The 12,646-nt window shown below is 36.1% G+C and overlaps 1 protein-coding gene across 25 annotated transcripts in view; it reads right to left on the reverse strand.

Moving 5' to 3' along the window:
• MRTFB (myocardin related transcription factor B) overlaps positions 1 to 12,646 on the reverse strand; it is a 259,095-nt gene that overhangs the window by 238,073 nt on the left and 8,376 nt on the right. The window lies entirely within an intron of this gene.

Below are 12,646 nucleotides of genomic sequence, written 5' to 3' on the forward strand. Positions count from 1 at the left end.
AAACAAATTAGGGAAGCAAGGAACAGGGTATTTGTCAGATTTATGGAAAACAGAGACATTTTTGACCAAACATGAGACAGAGAACAGTATGAAGTGCAAGATGGATAATTTTGATTACATTAAATTGAAAAGTTTTTGCACAAACAAACCCAATGCAACCAAGATTAGAAGGGAAGCAGAAAACTGGGAAAGAATTTTTGCAACTAGTGTCAGTGATAAAGGCCTCATTTCTAAAATATATAGAGAGGTGTCTTTGGCTACAGAGACACTGGGAAGATACTAAGGAGCCCCTTCTACCCAGCTAAAACCCAGAAGTTGATGCCTTCCTCTCTATGCACCTAATAGGAGTTGAATAAGTACTCGTTAAATTGGATTGGGCTGAATTGGAGACTGTGCTTTGCCGACCTTGAAGACACAGAAACTTTCACCTATTTCCCTGAACACTAGATTCCTAAACCCCTGATACCACATTATCTATTGGACCATTGGCAGTTCCAAATGATGAGTGAATTTTGGTGGGAGAGGGTAGAGGTAGTCAATTCCTACTTAAGCCATTTCAATGACTGAATATTTCTGGTCAAGGAAAACAGCATACTCAAAGTTATAGCTCTTCAACTTTTACAAGTGTGTCAGGGGTGGAGCCAAGATGGCGGAGTAGAAAGACACAGATAAGGAGGCTCTCCCTACACAGCCTATAAAATGCCTGTAGAGAGGGACTCTCAACAAATTCTGGAGCAGGAGAAGTGGAGAACAACAGAGTGGAGGAGATTTCCAGCCCAGGGCGACCTGAAAGGCCCATGGGAAACATCTGTTGCACCGGGCGCGGAGCAGAACCCTGCCCAGCCTTGGCCACACGGCTTGCAAACAGCCCTCAGGGCAGAATCTTCAGTCACAGAATCCCCAGTCGCAGAAGCAGCAGGTTTGCAGATCCCTCAACCCACAGGCACCAAAGGTCAGTGATGGGTTTTTTCAGTTGGCCAGGAAAGCAGAAGGGCCTTCCCATAGCTCTGGCCTTAGGCAGCTGAGGCACAGCAGCTGCTTCCATTGTTGGAGTAAAAATCCTGGGGGCACTGAGGAGCTAAGTCTTGCCTCTGCCCTGTGTGGAGGCCCTGGGGAAGCTGGTCTTTGTCTCACACTGAATGGCAGCCCTGCCAATCCAGCTTAACTGAAAATCAGCCCCCAGTGGTAACTTGGTGGAACTGCAGGCCAGGTGGCTGTGGGGAGGTAGCTGCTAAGATTCTGGGCACAAAAATCCCTTCCTAAGCCCAGACCAGTACACACTTGATTGTGCCACCTTGGAGGAACTGAGATCTTACAGATTCCCCAAGTATACCCTACTCTTGACAAGGGACCCAAAAGTCAAGTAACTAGTTGGGAAAATGGCCAAAAAAGGGAAAAAAAAAAATAAGACTACAGAAGGTTACTTTCTTGGTGAATAGATATCTTCTCCCATTCTTTCAGATGAGGAAGAACAATGCTTACCCCCATCAGGCAAAGACATAAAAGTCAAGGCTTCTATATCCCAAACATCCAAAATAAATATTCAATGGGCTCAGGCCATGGAAGAGCTCAAAAAGGATTCTGAAAATCAAGTAAGAGACGTGGAGGAAATACTGGGGAGAGAAATGAAAAAACAGATGCAAGAAAAGCATGAAAAGTGGGTCAACATCTTGCTAAAGGAGACCCAAAAATTGCTGCAGAAAATAACACTTTGAAAAATAGGCCTACTCAATTGGCAAGAGGTTCAAAAAGCCAATGAGGAGAAGAATGCTTTCAAAAGCAGAATCAGTCAAATGGAAAAGGAGGTTCAAAAGCTCACTAAAGAAAATAGTTCTTTCAAAATCAGAATGGAACAGATGGAGGCTAATGACTTTATGAGAAACCAAGAAATCACAAAACAAAACCAAAAAAAGGAAAAAATGGAAGATAATGTGAAATATCTCATTGGAGAAACAACTGACCTGGAAAATAGATCCAGGAGAGACAATTTAAAAATTATGGGACTACCTGAAAGCTATGATCAAAAAAAGAGCCTAGGACATCATCTTTCATGAAATTATCAAGGAAAACTGCCCTGATATTCTAGAACCAGGGGGGCAAAATAAATATTGAAAGAATCCACCGATCACCTCCTGAAAGAGATCCAAAAAGAGAAACTCCTAAAATATATAGAGAAGTGAGTCAAATTTACAAGAATACAAGTCATTCCTCAATTGATAAATGGTCAAAGGACATAAACAGGCAGTTTTCAGAGGAAGAAATTAAAGCTATCTATAGCCATATGAAAAAATGCTCTAAATCACTATTGATGAGAGGGAAGCAAATCAAAACAAATCTGAGGGGTCACATCGCAGCTATCAGGTTGGCTAACATGACAAAAGAGGAAGATGATACATTTTGGAGATGTGGGAGAGTTGGAACACTAATTTATCGTTGCTGGAGCTGTGAGCTGATCCAACCATTCTGGAGAGAGGTTTGGAACTAAGGCCAAAGGGCTATAAAAATGTACATACCCTTTGACCCAGCAATACCACTTCTAGGACTGTATCCCCAAGAGATCATAAAAATGGGAAAGGGTCCCACATGTACAAAAATATTTATAGCAGCTCTCTGTGGTGGCCAAAAACTGGAAATCAAGGGCATGCCCATCAATCAGGGAATGGCTGAATAAATTATGGTATATGAATATAATGGAATACTATTGTCCTATAAGAAACGATGAACAGGAAGACTTCAGAGAGGCCTGGAAAGACTTATATGATCTGATGCTGAGCAAAAGGAGCAGAACCAGGAGAACTTTGTACACAGCAACAACCACAGTGTGCAAGGATTTTTTCTGATAGACTTAGAACTTCATTGCAATGTAAGGACTTAAAAAAATTTCCAGTGGTCTTTTAAGACAAAATGCCTTTCACATCCAGAGAAAGAACTATGGAATTCAATTGCAGAATGAAGCAGATCATTTTGTTTTGTATTACGTTTTGTTTTATTATTTCTCCCATTCATTTTAATTCTTCTAAGCAACATGACTACGGTGAAAATGTATGTCATAAGAATGTATGTGTAGAACATGCCATCTTGGGAGGGAGGGAGAAGGGAGGAAAAAGAACTTAAGTCATATCGTAGCAATTTTAGAACAGTGAAAATAAATAAAATAATAATAAAAAAAATATCAAATGAATTAATGAAAAAAAGGGGGAAAGGAGACCTAGCAGTACTACACTATGCAGAGGTTCCAAAAGTGAAAGAAACTGTATCCTGGGGGAGCACTAGAAACAATTCAGGGGGTGGTAGTTGCCTCAGGCACAATTGTGGGGCATTGAATAAAAATAAGGGGGCAGCAAAGCATAAGGAAGCAAAGAACATTTTGAAAAACTATTTGTACATGTCTCATCTGTCATGTAGCAGAGCTAAAGTCATAATGATTACATTACTTCCAAATAAACAAACAAAATGCAAGTTATAATCAGGTCTTAACAAGCAAGTATGGCAGGTATAACAGCAAGTACCCTAAAACATCCAGGATAGCCTGCTAGCTCAGGTTCTTAGATCTGCTCTTCTAAAAAGAAAGCAACTTTTGACGGGTCGACAATCTTTTTAAATCACATATACCAACAGAGAAAATACAGAGAAATAAAGATCAATAGACAAAGCTTCTGTCTGACTATTATATACATATATATGTATGTGTGTATATATATGTATACACACACACACATATGTACATATGCACGCATACATACACACCCCATCTAGATTTTCAAAGAAGGTAGTAGAGTGGGCTCCTTAATGGCTACCCAGAGTCTCATCTGGCTCAGGACACTTCTTTTAAAGAGTAAGTCCCAAAGCAAAACTCACTTCAGAGTATATATACACTTTTTAGAGCTGGAGGGCACCAGGACCCTCAAGACCTAGAGCCTCATTAGAAATTAACAAAAGATGTGCGCCTTCCTACAAAACAAGCCTCCCCTAATCAAGCTTCCTTTAATGGGCTCCACTTGAGGCCTATTAATGGGTGGGAGAAGATCTTTAACTCTCATTACAGCAGGCAAGCATGTAGCACATTGTTGGGAAGTCCAGCATACTTGGCAGGAATGTGTATAAAATGACTCGTTTACAATATGATACTATACAGTTACATAACACAATACTGGGTCACCAAAATTTCAATGCAGGAAAAGAACCAAAAATTCACAATAATTTATTAAATTTCAGATACATTTTTAAAAATTTTTTGTTTTTTGAAGTGACACAAATTTTAAAAAATTAAAGGGTTAAAGAAAGATTTCGGGGTAGGGTAGATGGGGCAATGACTGAGTAATTTTTTTTTTGAAGGGGGCAGTAGGCCGAATAAGTTTGGGAACCTCTGCTATAGAGGCATAATCATCAAAACAATTTAGTACTGGGCAAGAAATGACAAATAGAATACATTAATATTAATATACAGAAGCAAATGAGCACAGTAGCCTGTCTGCTTTTTGAGAAACCCAAAGATCCTAACTATGGGGCAAGAACTCATTATTTAACAAAAACTGGAAAGCAATCTAGCAGAAACAAGGTAAAGACCAACATATCACACCATTCATCAAGATAAGCTCCAAATGAGTACATGATCTAGACATAAAGAGTGACATCATAAACAAATAAGGATCATGAAATTATCAGATCTATGAATAATGAAAGAGTTCCTAATCAAACAAGAGATTTACAGAAGGAAAAATGAGCTGTAATTCTATAAAATTAAAATGATTTTGTACAAACAAAACCAAAGCAGATAAAAATCAGAAAAGAAGCAGGTAAATAAAAAAAAAATCTTTGCAGCAAGTTTCTCTGATGCTTCAAATTTAGGAAAATAAGAGTCATTTCCCAATTGATAAATGGTCAAAGTATATGAAAGGAAATCTTCAGAGGAAAAAACTGAAGCTATGAACAGCAGCTATATTAAAAAGTGTTCGAAAACACTAATAATTAGAGAAATGAAAGTTAAAACAATTTTGAGGTTCCATCTCATATTCATCAGATTGCCAGAGAGGACCAAAAATGAAAATGACAAATGCTGGAGGGGTTACCAGGTATTTTAATGCAATGCTGGTGGAACTATGATCTGGTCTCATCATTCTGAACAGTCATTTGGTTCTTTGTACAAAAAGCTATTAAGCTGTGCATACCTTTTGATCTAGTGATACTGCATCCATATCCCAAAGAAATTAAAGAGAAAAAGGACCCGTAAGTACAAAAATATTTATAACATCTCTTTCTGGGGGAGCAAACAATTAGAAACTGAAGGTTGCCTATCAATTGGTGCAACGGTGGACAAATTATGGCATATGAATCTGACAGAACCGTGCTATAAGAAATGAAGTGGATGGTTTCAGAGAAACCTGAGAAAACACGTATGAACTGATGCAAAGTAACGTGAGCAGAAACAGGAGGACAACTTATGTAATAATGACAACACCATAAAGACAAACAACTTTAAAAGACGTGGCAACTCTGATTAGCACAATGACCAATGCACAATTCTAAAAGACTCAGGATGAAACATGCTACTTATTCATTTCCAGACAGAAGGTGATGGACTCAGAGTGCAGACCAAGGCATATTTTTTGTAGAGGATATGGCTAATGCAGGTACTGTTTTTCTTACTTTTTCAAACAGAGGGAGGATGCAGCTGGGACAAGCAGATGGAAGAGAATGCAGAGAAGAAAATAAAAAGAAAGAAGGAAAAAAGAAACAAAGGAAGAAAGAAGGAAAGGAATTCCCTAAAGGCTACAATAGACCAATCAAAAGTCAACTGACTCCATGAAACAGGAAGAAATACAAGAACAAAATTTAAAAACTGAAGAAAAAAATGGAAGAAAATGTGAGATATTTGATATAAAAAAAACCTGACTGGGAAAACAGAACAAGACAACATAATTTTAGAATCACAGGGCTTCCTGAAGATGATTTTTTTAAAAGTCTGGACATTCTCAAAAAACTATCCAGATCTATTAGAACCTGAGAGCAAAGTGAACACAGAATACACCAATCACCCTGAATGAAACCAAAAAATGCTGCAAGTATACAAAAAAAAAAAGCCAGTTTCAAGTACCAAGGAATTTTTCCACTACTCTTTCTAATATAATATTCCAAAAAGAAAAAGCAAGAATACACTCCGCAAAGCTAAGTATAATTCTACAGAGAAAAAAAAATGGACTGCAGGTGGAATAAAAGACTTTCAAGCATTTCTGATGAAGAGACTAGACTGAGCAGAGATGAGCAGAAACCGGGAAGTATAAACACAAGAGTCCACAGAAACCTAGAAGGTAAAAATTTTTGATTAATAATATAGTACTAACATCCTAATGGAAAAAAAAAAAGAAAGAAGTGGCCCTTCAGAACTTGAATGCCTTCAAAAAGTACTAAGGAATTAAACGAGAAAAAGATTCTAGGAATAAGCTGATTCTATTTTGAGGTTCTGAAGAGAAAGCAGGGGTGGAAAGGTAAAAGGAATATACTAGTTTAGAAAAATGAAAGAAGGAAGTATAACATACTATTTTTCTTAACTGATTGTTCATGAAAAGAATATACAAACATGGAGAAATGGGTAAGGAAAGTAGACAATATATGAACTTCACTCTTCTCTTAAAAGGACAGATAACTGAATACACAGTTTGCTACAGAAATACATCAAACTCAACAGGGAAATAAGTGAAAATAGGAACGTAAAAAGGAGTATCACAAGCAAAGAGAAAAAACACCCCCAAAATTTCTTGACCCTGAATGCATTAAAAAGAGAGGAAGAAGGAAAAGAACTAAAATTTAAGAAGTACCTTAGATTGTCTCTTAAAGAACAAGTGGGGAATGGCTGAATAAATTGTGGTATGTGAATGAAAAGGAATATGAATACATTATGAAAAGACACTTTCAGAAAATGCCAAATAATAAGAACATATGCAGAGTACAACAATTTACATAAGGACAGCAACAGGGTAAAGAAAAGCAACTTTGAAACATAAGACAAAGTTGAGCAAGACATACCACACACACACACACACACACACACACACACACACACACAGCAACATAAATAATCAGTGATGTATGCCGAGAACCAATAATGAAATAACCTACCACAACTGTGATACAAAGTAAAGAGCCATATATTTTTGGGCGTGGCAACTATGTGAATTCATTTTTAAATGATTATTCTTATTACGACCTTTTTTTCCTCTTCATTTTTCATTGGGGGTGGGGGAAATTAGCAATAGTAATGTCAAAAATAAGAGGCCATTTTGAAAAATGCACAGAAGACAAATTAAGTTCAGAAGTAAGCACAGAAAAGTGGACAGTTTTGAAAGTTAATATGAATTTATCAGATTCTTAAAATACGTCCATTTTGAAAGCCTATTTAAATAAAGAGTAAATGTCTAGATTCCAAGGTGACAAAGAAGAATCTAAGTCATTGCATACAGTAAAAAGATGATGCTTCTAAGGGTGTGGCTTTCAAAAAGCAGTGATCCCACACAGTAAGTACAATTAAGACCTACACAGATTGGGGATCACGGTGCTCATGGTGGTTATTCACCACCATCCCATCCAAAGAAGCTATCTTTTTTAAATATTAAGTCAAATTCCAACAATGCCCTAAAGAACACAACCACAGTAATACAACATCACTGAAAGAGACGCTGCTAGCATTGCAGAAAATTAATTATATTGAAGGAATATCTAGGTTTATTACTTTAAAATATCCTTTTATCAACTAACATTATAGGACTATTACCTCTCTAGACCTAGACCTTATGACTCTATTAACGAAGGCTAAATTTTTATTAGATTTTCTCATACTGCTGATTTAATCTGAGTTTGCAATCTACTAAAACTCTCATATCCCTTTTTTTTTTTTTTTACATCAACCATTCCCTAGCAGCTGGTTAACCAAATATACATACATAGATATACACAAACTACCACATACATATACACACACACACACACACACACACACACACACACACACACACACACACACACACGTATAGTATGGAATTTAAAGGATGGGTGAGAATTTAATAAGTAATGCCCTTTGACCCAGCAATACCACTTCTTGGGCGGTATCCCAAAAAGATCATGAAAATGGGAGAAGGACTCACATGTATAACAATATTTATGCAGCTCTTTGTGTCAGCCAAGAATTGGAAAATGAGGAGATGCCCATCAGTTGGTGAATGGCTGAACAAGTTGTGGTATATGAATGTAATGTCTATTTTGCTATAAGAAATGATGAGCAAGCTAACTTCAGCAAAGACTTACATGAACTGATGCTGAGTGAAGTGAGCAAAATCAAGAGAACATCATACACTGTAACACATACATTGTGAGATGACTAACTTTCACAGACTTGGCTCTTCTTAGCAATGCAAGGACTTAAGAGAACTCCAAAAGACTCCAGAGGAAAAACTATGGAGTCTGAATGCGGATGGAAGTATACTATTTGCTCTTTTTTTTTTTTGTTTTTTCTTTCTCATGATTCCTCCCATTCATTCTAATTCTTCTTTACAACATGACTAATGTGAAAATGTTTAACAAGAATGTATATGTAAAGCCTATATCAGACTGCATGCTATCTTAGAGAGGAGGAAGGGGAGGCAGAGAAAATCTAATTCTCAAAAGCTTATGGAAATGAATGTTGAAAACTAAAAATAATTCTTTTAAAAAGAATTTAATAGGAGAAGAGAAAGTAATTCGAGGCATAAGAATTCACAAGAGCAGAGACATGGAAGCAGCACAGGACAATGCATATTTTGAGGATAGAAAGTAGTTCAGTTTGGCTAGAGCATAGAGTGGGCACAATGGAGTAAGTACACTAAGTCTGGAAAGTTAGGCTGCAAGACTCTAGAAGACTCTGAATACAAAGGAAAGGCGTTTAAAGTCTGCTTACAAGAAAGAGAAAGCTACAAAATCTTCTGCTTTGTTACAGTGTCCAGTTGTCGCTCTCCTCTTTTAACCCCCAAAACACATACATACAATTAAGTGAAGAAAAAAGTGGAAGTGGTTTTATTTCATTTATACTTCAATGGTACTTATTTACTATTAGCAATTCCTAATACGAGAGAAGTTTTGTTCTCTTTAGCCATTATCCTCATCTCCGCCAACAACACCCCCTTCCAACTCAACTTTAGACCCCACTCCACCCCTAGGATTTTTTTTTTTTTTAATTAAAAGGGACCATCCCTTGAGTAACTAATTAAAGAGGCCTATTCACTGAATGGGTGTATCTCACTTTAAGTGAGAATCCAGTAAGACCTTAGCCTAAAATGGCCAGGGTCCCACATTGCACCCTGAGCCATCTCCAGTTATTCTGATGAATATCAGGCCACTGGACCCAGATGGGTCTGGAGGAGAAAGTGAGACTGGTGACCTTGCACAGCCCTTCCTTCACTAAAGTCAAAGTCATCTGCAAGTCACGTCATCATTTTGATGTCATGGTCCTCTTCAAGAATGAAAGACAAGCACAACAACAAGCTATTAAGGAGGCCTCTAAACTGCTTACAAGTACACTTCCACATCATGTAGATGGATGCTTACCCCATCCAGCTCTGCCCTTTACTTGTTGTCTTACTCCATTAGAATGGAAGCTCATTAACAAAAGGATTGTCTTGCTCGAATTTGCATATCCAGTACTTAGTACAGGTCCTGGACATAGTCAGTTCTTAATAAATGCTTTCTCTCTACACACTGCATCAGTGTAGGACAGTAAAATGAAAATACTGCTGAAAACGAAAATTAAGAACTCAGAGCTTTGGAGATTTTGAAAAATAAGCATCAGTTCACATTCATTATACTGGTAAACATGAGAATGTTTACATAAACAATGGCAAAACTGCATGTATAGACACAAAAGAGAACTATTGATACATATATGATTTGGAATTAAACTAAAAATCACAAAACTGTATATACTGTGACCTAGGACACCACTGCAAAGCATATATACTTCAGTGAAGTCAGAGGGAGGGAAATGTCCCATAATATAAAAAAGAATTTGTTAACAATATATTTTCTTATAATGGCAATAGAATGTAGATAGGTACCCATTAAATGAGGAATGGATTAAGAACTTGTGGAATATTATAATCATGAAAATCCCAAATATGAAAAATTTGGAGAAACATGGGAAGACTTGCATAAACTGATGCAGCGTAATGAGATTAATTTATGCCATAACTAAAATTGTACTGAGTGACTTCAGAATTCTAATCCATGTATTAATCAATCATGACTTCAGAGGATATAATGGAAAAGTCTGCCTCATCCCTAGTGTCAAAATAATGGGTGACAATGGAATGTATAATAGGTACATCAGTATCTATTTGCAGACATGGCCAATGTATCAATTTGTTTTGCTTGATATTTGTTAAAAAACAAAGGCTGAAATGACAGAGAAAGGATCATTGAGAAGCTACAGTGATGGGTTTTAAAAAGAGCATCTGTAAGAACAAATATTAAAAGAAATATATTGTCATTGTTTTATCATATGTAAACAGTTCAGCAAATGTAAATTCAGTAAACCTTCACTTCTGGGGTTTATTTTTTTCCTCAATTGCAGAAAAAACAATTTTTAACAAATGTTTTTCAAAATTTTGAATTCCAAATTCTCTCACTTCCCTCCTTCGCCCCTCCTTGAGAAGGCAAGTAATTTGCCTTAGACTATTGTTGCTGTTCAGTCATGACCAATTCTTCATGACCCCATTTGGAGATTTCTTGAAAAAAATAATAAAATGGTTTGGCATTTCCTTTTCCAGTTCATTTAACTGATGAGGAAACTGAGGTAAACAGGGTTCAGCAACTTGCCCAAGTTACAAAGCTAGTAAGTGTCTGATGAAAGACTTGAACTCAACAAGAAAGTCTTCCTGACTTAAGACCCTGCACTCTATCCACTTAGCCATCTAGCTGCCCTTCTATAGATTATACAGCAGCAAGTCCTTATTAATTTGTACTCTTGTTAACTGAGACCCTGAAAAAATTCCTGTCAGGTCAAACTGAAATTTATCTTTGTACTTCTTAAGAGTTTGCTAAACAAAGCAATAAAAGATTTTAGCAAAATGTTCAATTTACTGAACATAAGTATCTCAGCATTTTAATTGTTTATGAGTGCAATTATATACTAATTAGAAATAATTCTGGCTTATGCATCCAAATTCTAGCTTAAATGGCCAAAACAAGAGAAGACTGCACTGCTGAAAGGAGCCAGATAATTGCTCCATCCTCTGCTTATTTTGGCCATAAATACTTGGCTTAAAGAGCTAGAAAATCTTAACTGGCAGGATACAGGGCACACGTTTGTAACACTCATCTTGAATGTTGGCAAGTCTTTGCTCTCTTTTATATTCTCATAGCATTTTACTAAAATTTAAACCATTACATTTTTAGGTAAGTTGCTCCATATAATCTAGAATCATATTTTTCCATACCACATATATACTTAGATTCAAATCTGTTCTGATTTTTTTAATCCCTATGGTGAATATAGGATGACAAACGAGATTTCTTAAATTACTGATTATACTTATGAAAGGACACGATATCTTGCGTTACTTGGATACTTATTTTTTTCATTCATAAAAGTACACAGAAAAGAAGTACAATTTTGGACAAAAATGCTATAGCCCGAGCGAGCCTATAGCAACGTTTTAAAAAGAAAAGCTGTTAAAGAGCAACAAATGTCAGCACAATCATGGAAACATAAACTCAAGTTTGAATTTTTTAAACATCTTAACATTTAACTTTTTTCCTCCAAATTAAAATGTTTTAATAGCTTCTCAGTTTTATAAAAAGACATTAAGGGATAATCTGAAAGAAAATCACATCTTACTACAACTATAAAAGAAACCTACTATGTAAGCTTATAATGGAAGAAGAGTAAGGTGACAAAGCTCCAAATTAAAGCTTTGGGCATAATTAAACAAGAAACATTTTTGCCTACCACAAAATAAAATCTAATGGCAAAAGGTGGTTTTTAAAATGTTTCACATAACAAAATAAGCACTTTATTAGATAAATGCATATAAAAAAAATCAGTAAAAGCATGTAATGGTGCACAGTGAAAATATTATTAATTGGTGAGACTCTATATACAACCCTTGTAAAAACCTTCATATATGAGCCCAAATACACCATAAAATTTCTTCAATATAAAAGTTTTACAACATCTGTGTAACTCTCATGCTTATGTGGTACCATAAAAATCAATGCAACTTGCAAGATTGGTTCTAGAGAAAATATGTAGGAGAACTCTGGATCATGTTAGGGAATAAATAATAGCTCTTCAAATTTACTGCTCTTTAAAAATGCAAAGATCATCTTTAGCAGGCAGCACAATTCCAATTTATTTAAAATAAGGGCAACAAGCTCTTTTCATTGGTGAGGTGGAAGAGCAATGGGTACAGATTATTGCATATCCTGTCAGATGTGGTTGATGTGCAAATGGTTTTGTTGAACTACTTTTTTATAACAAGGGAAGGCTCAGTATTTGTGGGGAGTAGTAAATACAGAAATTAGTGTGATATAAAAACAAAACACATCAATAAAATTTCAGAAAGGGATGAAACAAATCAAGAATTTAATGAGCAATTAATGTGTTTTATAAATATAATCAAGA

This window comes from Notamacropus eugenii, chromosome 1, assembly GCF_028372415.1.
Source record: "Notamacropus eugenii isolate mMacEug1 chromosome 1, mMacEug1.pri_v2, whole genome shotgun sequence".
NCBI classification, from domain to species: domain Eukaryota; kingdom Metazoa; phylum Chordata; class Mammalia; order Diprotodontia; family Macropodidae; genus Notamacropus; species Notamacropus eugenii.